At 36.2% G+C, this 11,642-nt stretch overlaps 1 long non-coding RNA gene across 6 annotated transcripts; it reads left to right on the top strand.

The window, feature by feature from the left end:
- The first annotated feature begins 1,416 nt into the window (after window positions 1–1,416).
- Window positions 1,417–7,524, top strand: LOC104107149 (uncharacterized). Of its 6 annotated transcripts, none has more exons than XR_004509808.2 (4): window positions 1,417–1,663; window positions 1,880–2,715; window positions 2,808–3,323; window positions 7,093–7,524. It is a non-coding gene; the product is annotated as an uncharacterized lncRNA (long non-coding RNA). The 6 variants fall into 6 exon arrangements; XR_004509807.2 differs by having other exon boundaries at window positions 1,880–2,884; window positions 3,221–3,323; XR_004509803.2 differs by adding an exon at window positions 6,688–6,766 and having other exon boundaries at window positions 1,880–3,323.
- The last annotated feature ends 4,118 nt before the right edge of the window (window positions 7,525–11,642 follow it).

Below are 11,642 nucleotides of genomic sequence, written 5' to 3'. Positions count from 1 at the left end.
TGCGGCAAAGATGCCTCAATATTATTTGATCCAGGATCTACGTATTCATATGTGTCATCTCTATTTGCTCATTTCCTGAGTATTTCTCCTGAGTCCTTGAGTACTTCTGTTTATGTGTCTACTCCTGTGGGTGATTCTGTTGTTGTGAATCGGATCTACCGATCCTATATTATTACATTCTGTGGTTATTAAATTAGAACAGATCTTCTATTGCTTGAGATGGCTGACTTTGAAATCATCCTGGGCATGGACTGGTTATCTCCATACCATGTTATTTTAGATTATCATGCCAAGACTGTTACCTTGGCTATTCCAACGTTGCCTAGGCTGGAGTGGAAGGGTTTGGCTGTTAGTGCATTTAATTGGGTTATTTCCGTTATTTAATTAAATTATTTGATTTATATTGTGAATTGTTAGTAAGAGATAGTAAAAGATTGAAATCTCATATGCTTAATTTCTATTTAAATTAATTAATTGTTAAAATAAATTGTTCATCCTCTCGAATTTATCTTATAATAAACATACTCTCATTTCGGAGGTACAAAAGAAAATTTTCTCCTTTCTTGTGGAGCGGGCTGAACGCCTCGACAGGATAGATGCATCGGGCTGAACGCCTCGACAGGATAGATGCATCTATGGATCGCGCCGCACATCCCTCGGAAGTGAACACAACACTCTGGAACGGGCCGTACGACCTCAACAAAAATCGTGCCTAAAAATAATAATAATTACACGATACCTTGTTATTTTAATTGCCGCTTGTGGATTTAATTAATAGATTGGAAATTATTGCATTTGAAGGATTTTTATTATTTATGCTAATTTAATAAAATTATTGTTAACTCTGTGAATCATGCTGATTTAAATACTTCTATTTTTATTCTATTTATTATTGTTGACCCTTAGTGAGTGTCAAAGTCGACTATCTTGTCTCTACTCCTTCGAGATTAGGCTAATACTTACTGGGTACATGTTGTTTACGTACTCATACTACAGCTGCTGCACTTTTTGTGCAGGATCTGAGGCAGGCATTAGTAAAGGACCTATCATCGCACATCCACGTTATCTAGAGGCATAGTGGTGAGATGCCTTTCTGAGCCATTCTGCAGCTACCAGTGTCTCTCCTTATATTTTTATTCTGTCAATTTTTATTTGAGACAGTATTTGGAGTTTTGTATAATACACTAGATCCTCATACACTTGTGACAACAGGTCTTGACACAAATATTGGTAGAATTTGGAATTTGTATTATTTCTTGGATTTAAATTAATCGGTATTTTTTCTATTTTATTTAATATTGCTAGTAAAGTAATAAAATCACTTAGAAAAATATTCTGAAAATAATTGATATATGTCAAATTTATTAGTTGGCTTGCCTAGCTGTATTTTTGGGCGCCATCACGACTTTATGAAATTGGGTTGTGACACTATTATGTATCATTTTGCCCTAATTTCAAATAAAGCCCTCTACTAGAGAACTTGCACTGCTTCATCTCTTTCTCCGGCGAACTCATTCGGTGAAATCGAGTTGTAACTTGTACTACTCCGACACACTGATTTTGTTATTTGGTTTGCTGTTTGTGTCTAGAATGCAATATTAGTTAACTTGTTCAGTGCTAGTCGTTGCGACTTCCTCTTCCGTCACGGTTGGTAGCTTGTAAGGTGTTGGTTGTTATCTCATAATTACATTCTATTTCTTATTTTTTGAGATATCGGTCAGTCATAGCTAGTCATATGTATGCTAATTTTGGTTTCTATTGTTGTGGGTTTGCTGCTTCGGACAATGTTATTACTCTTCTGCCAAACACTTTGGGATTTGTTCATGTTGGTGTATCATTTAACATTTTGTCTACAATAAGTATAAAATTTGGTTTATAGGATTGCGAAGGTGAAGAAGAAGGCATTAGTTGCTCAGCGACCCCAAGAGGCACAAGGTACTTGAACTTCTTTCTGTTTTGTGGATGCTTTTAAATTCTGGTAAAATAAAACTCTGCCTATTTATGTGCTTTCCACTTTCAAATTCAATTATTACTTGCATTCACAAAGTCTCTGAGCTACATTTCTTTTATTCACATCTTGCATTTGTATACTTGTACGAATAGAACGAATGAACAAGATATTGATCTATTAGTCGATCATATTTTCTTTGAAGAAGTGCATAATATTGGTGTAAAAGTTACATTAGAAGCTTTGTTTTAGGTAATATGACAATATCATTGGGCTAATGTTAATTGGGTGCACTAATTGCAATTGATGTCTCTCTATATCCTAATATTTTCTGTTGTTCTTTCCTCATTTGGTGTTTGTTCTTGAGCAACATGTTTATTGTCAAGAAAGCCATTATATATTGCTACCTAGTAATCTTGCAATGAGAAAAGCTTTTTCTTTCAAAGACAATATATGTGAGCACATACTAGTTTTGTTTATATTGGAGCTATCTCCTATTTTATTTTGCTTGATATGAAATCAGACTTCAATTCCATGGCGGTCCTTGCTGTCTTTGAGTTTTATTAGCAACTTCCTTTCGTGAACAAATATATAATTTAACTTTTTTGGTATTCATTGCACCTCTGTAATGACGGCAAGCTTGTTTCAGTGTGATATGAATAAGGTTAGGCTTCCTTGTGCCTTCTTATCTCTCTTAATTTTTCATATCCAAGGCTTTGACATAAAATGAAGAAGCAAGATTGAGGTGCTTTCTTGACCTTTGTAAGGTAATCACATTAATTTGTTTTTCATTTCTTGCTATACATGCTTAGTTTCTTGTCAAGTCTATTAGTGATATCACTTTTCTTATTCCATGAAGTATTGGTATTTGCTGGTTTTTCTGACCCATCAAAATGAAACAAGTTTCAGTTATGATGCATAATAGAATAAGCCTTGGTAAGCTATCAATGAGTTTCTTTTATTCCTATTTGTTCCTTATCATGCACCTCAAGTTTAGTCCAACTATTATCTGTTAAATTGTAAAAAACCAAACAGTGATTATTTAAATCTGGTGTCAAAATGGTGTCTTCATCTTATGATATTCCAATCTTAGGTGGAGTTAATCAAAAACTAAACTCATTATATGAGAACCAAGTTAGTCAAAAATACTGCTTTCGGGCATGACTCAGCAACTCTATAGTCTTCCATTCTCCATATGTCAATATGATATACTCGGATTATCAACTATACAAAGAGATTTCCGCATGAGGCACTGATCATCTTTCTTTATAGCATGAACTCTTCTTCTTAGGTTGATGTGAGTCGTGCACGGGCTGTGATAAGCCAAAATTTTTCACATTCCTCTGGATCAACTTATTGTCTGATTCTTGAAAAGGTACTATATGGTTGTTTATACCTACTAAATCAGGACTCAAATATAGCTTTGATCTTCTCCTTTTTCCATCTTGGCGACTTGAGCATGATATTAAATCAAGAAAAATATTTGTTGTACCTTCTATACTTCTGATAAATGAAAAATATTTGTTGTACCTTTAGTACTCAAATATTTGTGAATTTTCTTTTTTACTTCTGTTAAATGAATAAGCATTTCTCCATTAGCCATCGTTCTATTTATTAAGAAGAATCCTTTGTTAAGTACTTAAATGATTTTATCCACCAAGAGTGCTAATTTCTTTAAGATTGCTAGGTGAAAGTAGTCGTCGTTCTGAAGTGAGGGTAACATTCTTGAGAAAATTGACTAGACCCCAGCCACTGTTGCATTTTTGGAGTACAAGATTTAGTTAGCTGTCACGACCCAAACTCTCACCTGTCGTGATGGCGTCTATCTCGATACTAGGCAAGCCGACAACCTCAATAAAACCACATTTTTCTTTTAAGTTTGAAAACATAATGATTAAAATTCAGCGGAAGAAATCTCACAAGTACAAATATAAATACTTCCAAAACTCGGTGTCACTGAGTACATGAGCATCTAAATCTGAATACAAATCTGGAAAATAAGGTCTATAATAGTCCGAGACCAAATACAGTAAACAAAGAAATAGGGAATGGGAGACAAGGTCTGCGAAACACTACAGCTACCTCTGAATCTCCGAAAAGTCAATTGTGCGAGAGAATCAACACCCGCTATGACCGGAAACACCTGGATCTGCACACGAAGTGCAGGGTATAGTATGAGTACAACCAACTCAATAAGTAACAATAATAAATAAAGAACTGAAGATAGTGACGAGCTATAAAATTATAGTTCATTTTCAGTAATTCCAGCAAAGAATAGACATGCTTTCAAATCCGGCAGTTTATGTCAAATCAATTTTTATATAGTTCAAGTTCATGTAATCCGGATATTGGATCTTTCACGAATTTCACAACAATAACAGATAGCAACTAAGTGCATCAACAAATGAAAAGTAAGTACAGGCTCTCATGACAATAATCACTCACTGGGCTCCCAACTCTCAGCACTCACACTCAATGGGTACCCGCGCTCACTAGGGGTGTACAGACTCCGGAGGGGCTCCTACAGCCCAAGCGCCATAATCCGCACGGACAACTCACGTGCTGTAATAAAGCCTATAAGGCCTGCTGCAGGCGGGCATCCCCGATCCACATAATAATAATGTATATAAAGTCAATATGACCTGTTGCGGCGTGCAACCCGATCCAACAATTATCCTCACAATCAGGCCCTCGGCCTTTCTCAGTCACAAATCTCTCCAGTCTCCCGGGTTCTCAACATACATGAAATCAGCCCAAACAACAATGATATGATTCATCAATAATGAACAATTGAGACTCGGATAAAATAATCAAGTTAACTGTGACCGAGTACAAAATAGCAATCAAGCAGATAGTTCAACATGTACACGACCTTTGTGGGTCCCAACAGTACCAACATATAGCCTAAACATGGTTTCTAACATAGCTAATAATCAAATTTCCACAACACATAGAGAGCACATAGCTATCAACAAGTTATTCAACTTTACAGTTTCCACGGGACAAATCAAGTCACAATCCCCTCGGTGCACGTCCACACGCTCGTCACCTAGCATGTGCGTCACCTCCAAAATAATCACATGACACAAAAATTCGGAGTTTCATACCCTCAGGACCAGATTTAAAACTGTTACTTCAAGCCGTGAAATTTTTATTCTGCAATGTCTTTTCCTCGTGAATTGGCTTCCAAACGCCTCGAATCTGATCACAAATAATTCATTTCAGTCTATAAATTTTTTGGAATTAATTCCATATGAAAATGTTAATTTTCCATAAAAATTCGAAATTTAACTCAAAAATCGCCAGTGGGGCCCACGTCTCGGAACCCGGCAAAAGTTACAAAATCCGAAAGCCTATTCAACCACGAGTCTAACCATACTAATTTTACAATAATCCAACCTCAACTCGACCCTCAAATCTTCAAATTAAACCAAGAGAGTTTTCTAATCTTTCCAACTTAATTCACCCACTAATGTTAAAAACAACCATGGATTCGGGTAATTTGATCAATAATAAGTTAAGAATACTTACCTAGTTATTTTCCTTGAAAATCTTCGAAAAATCGCCTCTCTCCCAAGCTCCTCAAGTCCGAAATTGAAAACTGAGTACAAAACCTCGAGCTGGGGTTTTCTGCCTAGTTAAAACCGCACCTGCGGTCCTAGTTCCGCACTTGCGGAATCGCATCTGCGAACCGATATCCGCTTCTGCGAGAATTCATTAAGAGCCTGACTCCGCTCCTGCGATCACTTGACCGCATCTGCGGGTCCTAAGCTGCACGTGCGATCCATCTGCGCATCCGCACCTCTCAAACCGCTTCTGCATCCGCCGCAGATGCAGGATTTCCATCGCACCTGCGGTCTGAGCCCAGGTCTCCCTTAGCCGCACCTGCGGCTCTTTCTTCACTCCTGCGGCCTTGCACCTGCGGTTCCCACTCCGCAGGTGCGGAAAACATCAGCAGCTTCAGCTGCACTTCTCCAACGCCAAACCCTCCATTAACCACCCGGAATCACCCCGAGGCCCCCGGGACCTCAACCAAACATACCAACCAATCCTAAATCACGATACGAACTTAGTCGAGCCTTCAAATCACATCAAATAAGATTAAAAACACCGATTGCACCCGGATTCAAGCATAAAGAACTTCAAAACATCAAATTTTACAAATGACGCTTAAACCTATCAAATCACGTCCGATTTACTTCAAATTTTTACACAAGTCATAAATGACATAACAGACCTATTCCAATTTTCAGAATCGGATTCCGACCCCGATATTAAAAAGTTAACCCCCTGTCAAACTTCCCAAAAATTTAACTTTCGGCATTTCAAGCCTAATTGCACCACTGACCTCCAAATAATTTTCCGGACACGCTCCTAAATCCAAAATCACCATACAGAGCTATTGGAATCATCATAATTAAATTCCGAGATCGTTTACACATAAGTCAATATCCGGTCAACTTTTCCAACTTAAGTTTTCAATTATGAGACTAAGTGTCTCATTTCACTCCGAAATCCTTTCGGACCCGAACCAACTAACCCGATAAGTCATAAATCAATTGTAAGGCATAAATTGAGCAGTAAATTGGGAAATGGGATTATAATACTCAAAACGACCGGTCGGGTCGTTACATTAGCTTAGGTTTTCTCTTTCTAGATTTTAATTTGCGTGAGCATACTCTCATAAACTGCAGCAGAAGTGACTTTGTTATGTTTCTTCCTATCAAATTTTGTTCAAGTTGCAACAGCTTGTTGAAATACATCACGCTGGAAAACAATGAGAATGATCCTGCTACAAATAGCAGAGAGATTCAGGAGGTATGGTTCCAATAAGAAGAACCTTTTTTTATATAATCCCATTAAGACGTGAGAGTGTTACCTAAATAGTAGGCTCATTTATGCATTGACGGTTTATTCAACATGAATTTAGGCCCATCTTTCACTCTTCGAAAACGCTTAGTCTTATCAAAATAGATTTCTCCCCTTCAATATATCCCCCTACCATTAATGCTTTTACGTATTTGAACCCCTCCAACTTTATAGTACTTATATGATATTATATATTTGGAGTTGACATAGATATAACATTTTTAAATTATTAGCAGGCTATAACAAATAGTGCATCTTTGTTTGTCCGATTGCAGGTATAGGAAGGCAAAGCTATTAAAAAGAATAAAGAGAATACAAATGGGGAACTTAAGGCCTATAGACCTTCAGAAGGTTCTATTGGTTTGAACAAGGAAAGTTCACATGCTGCTTAGATTAATGGGGAGGTTAAGCTTACAAAAAAATGATCAATTACAAAATCAGGAGATGATGTAAAGGGTGTAAAACAAATCATGTATCAGAAATGAAACATGCAGCCAAGGAGATAGCAAATGGTGTTCATAATAGATGTTATCTTCAACTATTTAATGTGTTTAAAGTATTATCATGATACATATGTTTAACTTTTTTAAAGTTCATTCCTAGAATGCACCTCTAAGCAATTTGCTTTATTAGTTAATGTAGTAGTGCAATACATAAAGTTTTGCAGAAGTTAATAGCAAGTGCATGCATTTGAAGTTTTTTGGTTATTTGTTTGTTGATGTTGTGCTTGAGATCCTCTTACTTTAGCATTGATATCAAAATATATAATAATTATATATATATTTGGTAATATGATTAATAAATATATTTTAAAAATATAATTTTATAAGAAAGACAACACTTTACGAGGGTTGGTGCACGCATGAAAAGTGGGGCCTATAAAGTACCAAAGACTGCGTTTCTGAAGTGTTGTTTAAGACTTGCAAAATGTAGCTATAAGGGGTATGTACAAGCGTGGCCCCTGTGCCTTATAGGCCACACTTTTGAAGCGTAACTTCTTAAGCAACACTTGAACGTCTTAGCGAAAATGTTACACTAGTTTAGGCCATCCGTAAAAAGCGTAGCCTAAAGTCAAAAAGTACGGCCTTTGACCAAATGCCACACTTTTTGATAGCTTAGGCCACATTTTTCATGGATAGCTAAAAGCCTAAAATGGTGTAGTGCTTTCTTCTCTTTCTCGCTTAGCTTCTCTTATTTCCAATTTTATTTATAAATTTTCTTTGTCCGTATTCTCTTTTTAATCTTGTTGGATTATTGTAATATAAATAGTTTGTTCATTCATGTATCCTCTAAATAAATAAAGATAAGCTTGTTTAATCCCGAGGAAATATTTCACACTGCTAAAATAGTTTCTTAGGACATTGCCCAGTACGACTCAAGCTAATTCATGTATTTGCTCACAAATAATATTATCACAGTATTGTTGTTATTTTTCGGTGTCATTTTCCTACAATCTAAGAAACTATGGCAAGTAATACCACTACGAAATTTTTTTATGGTGCTACTAATTTTGGTGTTGTTTCCGCTGTTGTTGTTCTAGTTGTCCTGCCAGATATCCATGGTGTTACAAATACGTTATTGCATCCACAACTTTGGCAGACACTAATGACAAAACACAAGTATGTGAATAGTCATGGTTACATATCCAATGCTAATATTAAAACCTTCAAGAAAAATGCACCTCAATGCAAGAGAAGAGTTTGGATAAATGATAATCTCGCTATGTCAAAATTAAATTTGACTAAAGCGGGTAATATAATTGTCGCGGATATTTTTCAAATAAATAATGTGGTCAATATGAGAAATTGGGTGATATACTCTAGTGCTACTAGGCACATTTGTGAAGGCAAAAATAAATTTTTGTCTTACACCCAAGTTGAGGAAGGAGAAAAAACTATTTGTCTTGGTGACTCAAGAACAACTCGCGTTCTTGGAAAAGAAAAAATTCTTCTCAAACTCACATCTGGTAAAATTCTAGCAATAAATGATGTACTGCATGTTCCTAACTTCTGTCACGACCCAAAATTCAACTAGTCGTGATGAAACCTAACCCAACCCGTTAGGTAAGCCAGTTAACCACTAACCGATTCCAATAACAATTAATAAAGAAATTAAGTAAAGAAATTATATGAATATTATACATTCCCCAAGAACTGGTAGTACAAATCATGAGGTTCTACGAATAGAGTTTACAAAACTAAAATGAAATAAAATACATTGTCTGTTTGAAAAGTACATAAACAGAGTTTTATAGATCTAAGGCTACCATGAACAAGAGGCAGCTACAACCGGGATGCAGGTACATCTTCAAATCCAACTCCCATCGAACACATCAATATCAGCAGCCAATATCTGCACGCAAGGTGCAGAAGTGTAGTATGAGTATAACCGACCCCATGTACTCAATAAGTAACAAACCTAACCTTAGGTTGAAAGTAGTGACGAGCTAACAAAAAGGTCGGGTCCAACACCAATATTTCACAACAGTTCATAATAGCACAGTACAAGTAACAAAAGAAGTATCTCAGAATAAAAAGAAAGAATTACAAGAAAATACACTTGACTTCACACCATAATAAAAAATGGCCCGTATTTTTAAGTTTTACCCGACCTAGCCCATATTGTACATATTTTGAAAGCACTAGCAAATTCAAAATCTATGTTCTTACAACTATTGCTTCTAAAAACTATGGAGTTAAATCTGTGTTCTCACAACCATTGCTTTCACTCTCTCTTATTCTCACATCTTCTACATATGTTTTAAGGGGCCGTCTGCCATTACTGCTTCTCCCCCTGTATCACCTGGTTGCAATGTAAGAAAATTGAAGAGTAGAAGTTCACCATTGAAGGTCATTCAAAGATTTATTTTTAAAAATAGGATTTTTTGAGTTTGTTAGTTGTTTGGATTGGGCATTGTTCCAATTTATTGAAAATATCAAAAGGTAGTTCAAAATTTAAATTTGAAGTGATTTGGAGTAGATTTGAGCAAGATTTGTGTTAAATTTCAGAAACAAACGTAAGGAAGAAGACGAAGTCAGTTTTTTGTATAATTATGTGTAATCTTGTATAATAGTATATAAACACATCTTATACACTATTATACACTTTTATACACCTTTATATAAGTGTTTGTAGACGAACTTCTTCCACGATTTTTAGTTGCAATTTTTGTTCAAAACCAATCCAAATCTCCATTAAATGACTTCAAATTTTATATACAATCTCCTTATACTATTTCTAACAAGTCTAAATAACACCCGGTCCAAATTTATCACAAAATCAAATTCAAAATTTAAACCCAGATATTTAAGCTTGTTAAAAATCTAATTTTCACTACCTAAATGGATTTGGTTTGTTGAACTAATATTTGAGTCATAATTACTAATTTGAAAATTAACTTCAAAGCTTGAGCAATCTTTTTTAAAAATTAAATAGTAATTTCGAGAACCTATTGGAGTTGAATGTTGAATCTTAGCCTATTATTTTTGGGCTAGTTGGTTGTAAATTCAAATTTGGGCTATAAAATTGAAAAGTAGGGAGCCTAGTTGTTCTTATGTAAAATATTCCCGAATAAAAAGGCTTAGCTCGTTCACAGTTTCAGAAAAATAGGTATTTCTTTTCATGTATCTTAGGAAAAATCTAAATCTTTTACCAAAAAAGCCAAAATACGAGTAAGTTTGAAAACTGTATTTTTTCCCAAAACTCCTTTCAACAAATAGTAAGATGTTTCATTTTCAAATAGCATGAGGAAAGTACTTCTCTATGCCTACATGTCAAGATACAGGTAAAATCATAAATGTCTCCAAAACTGGGCAGCAGAAGGAAATGCACCTCTATGCATGTATTTCAAGTATGCATATCTAATGAAATGCATCTCGATGATGAGCTCATGTACTCACACTCTCAGAGTACTCAATCTCACTGTCTCGCATTCTCTCTCACTATGCTCAACATACTAAATCACTCAGTATTATACAATACCCGTTGCGGTGTGCAGCCCGATCCATGTTTCGAGTTGACTGCGCTCACTGGGGTGTGCAGACTCCGGATGGGCTCCTTTCAGCCCAAGCGCTATAATCCGCATGGACAACTGACATGATGCACTGACAACTCACGTACCATAATATTAATATCTGAAATCACACGGACAACTCATGTGCCGCACGGACAACTCACGTGCTATAATATCAACATCTGGAATCGCACGGACAACTCACATGCTTCACGGACAACTCACATGCTATAGTGATAACATCCTCACAAACAGGGCCCCGGCCTCACTCAGTCATCAATCTCTCTATTCTCACTCACGGGCTCACAATGTCATGAAACTAGCCCGACAACAAGGATATGATGTATTAATAAATAACTGTGACTGAGATATGATATGAATGCATGAATATGACTGAGGACGAAATATCAATGAAATCAGTGAGATGACAGTAAGAAATGACCACTATGGGTCCAAACAATATCGGCATAATGCCTAAACATGATATCTAGTATGATTGACAACTTAACTACATTATCACATGGTGAAAACACGAATATCAACAAAGTAGGACCACTATACAATGCCATGAAAACAATAGAGTCTCAATTCACATGGTGCACGCCCACACGCCCGTCACCTAGCATGTGCGTCACCTCAATACCAATCACATAATATGTATTTCGGGGTTTCATACCCTCAACACTAAGATTAGAAGAGTTACTTATCTTGAACAAGCCAATATCAATGCCGAGTAAGCCAAGCGATGCTCCAAAGATTGTATCCCCGCGCATTCCGACCTCCAAACGGCTCAAAACTAACCCAAAACAACTC

Source organism: Nicotiana tomentosiformis, chromosome 9 (genome assembly GCF_000390325.3).
Source record: "Nicotiana tomentosiformis chromosome 9, ASM39032v3, whole genome shotgun sequence".
NCBI classification, from domain to species: Eukaryota; Viridiplantae; Streptophyta; class Magnoliopsida; order Solanales; family Solanaceae; genus Nicotiana; species Nicotiana tomentosiformis.
The sequence above is the reverse complement of the archived record's forward strand: the minus strand, read 5'-3'. Positions and strand labels throughout refer to the sequence as shown.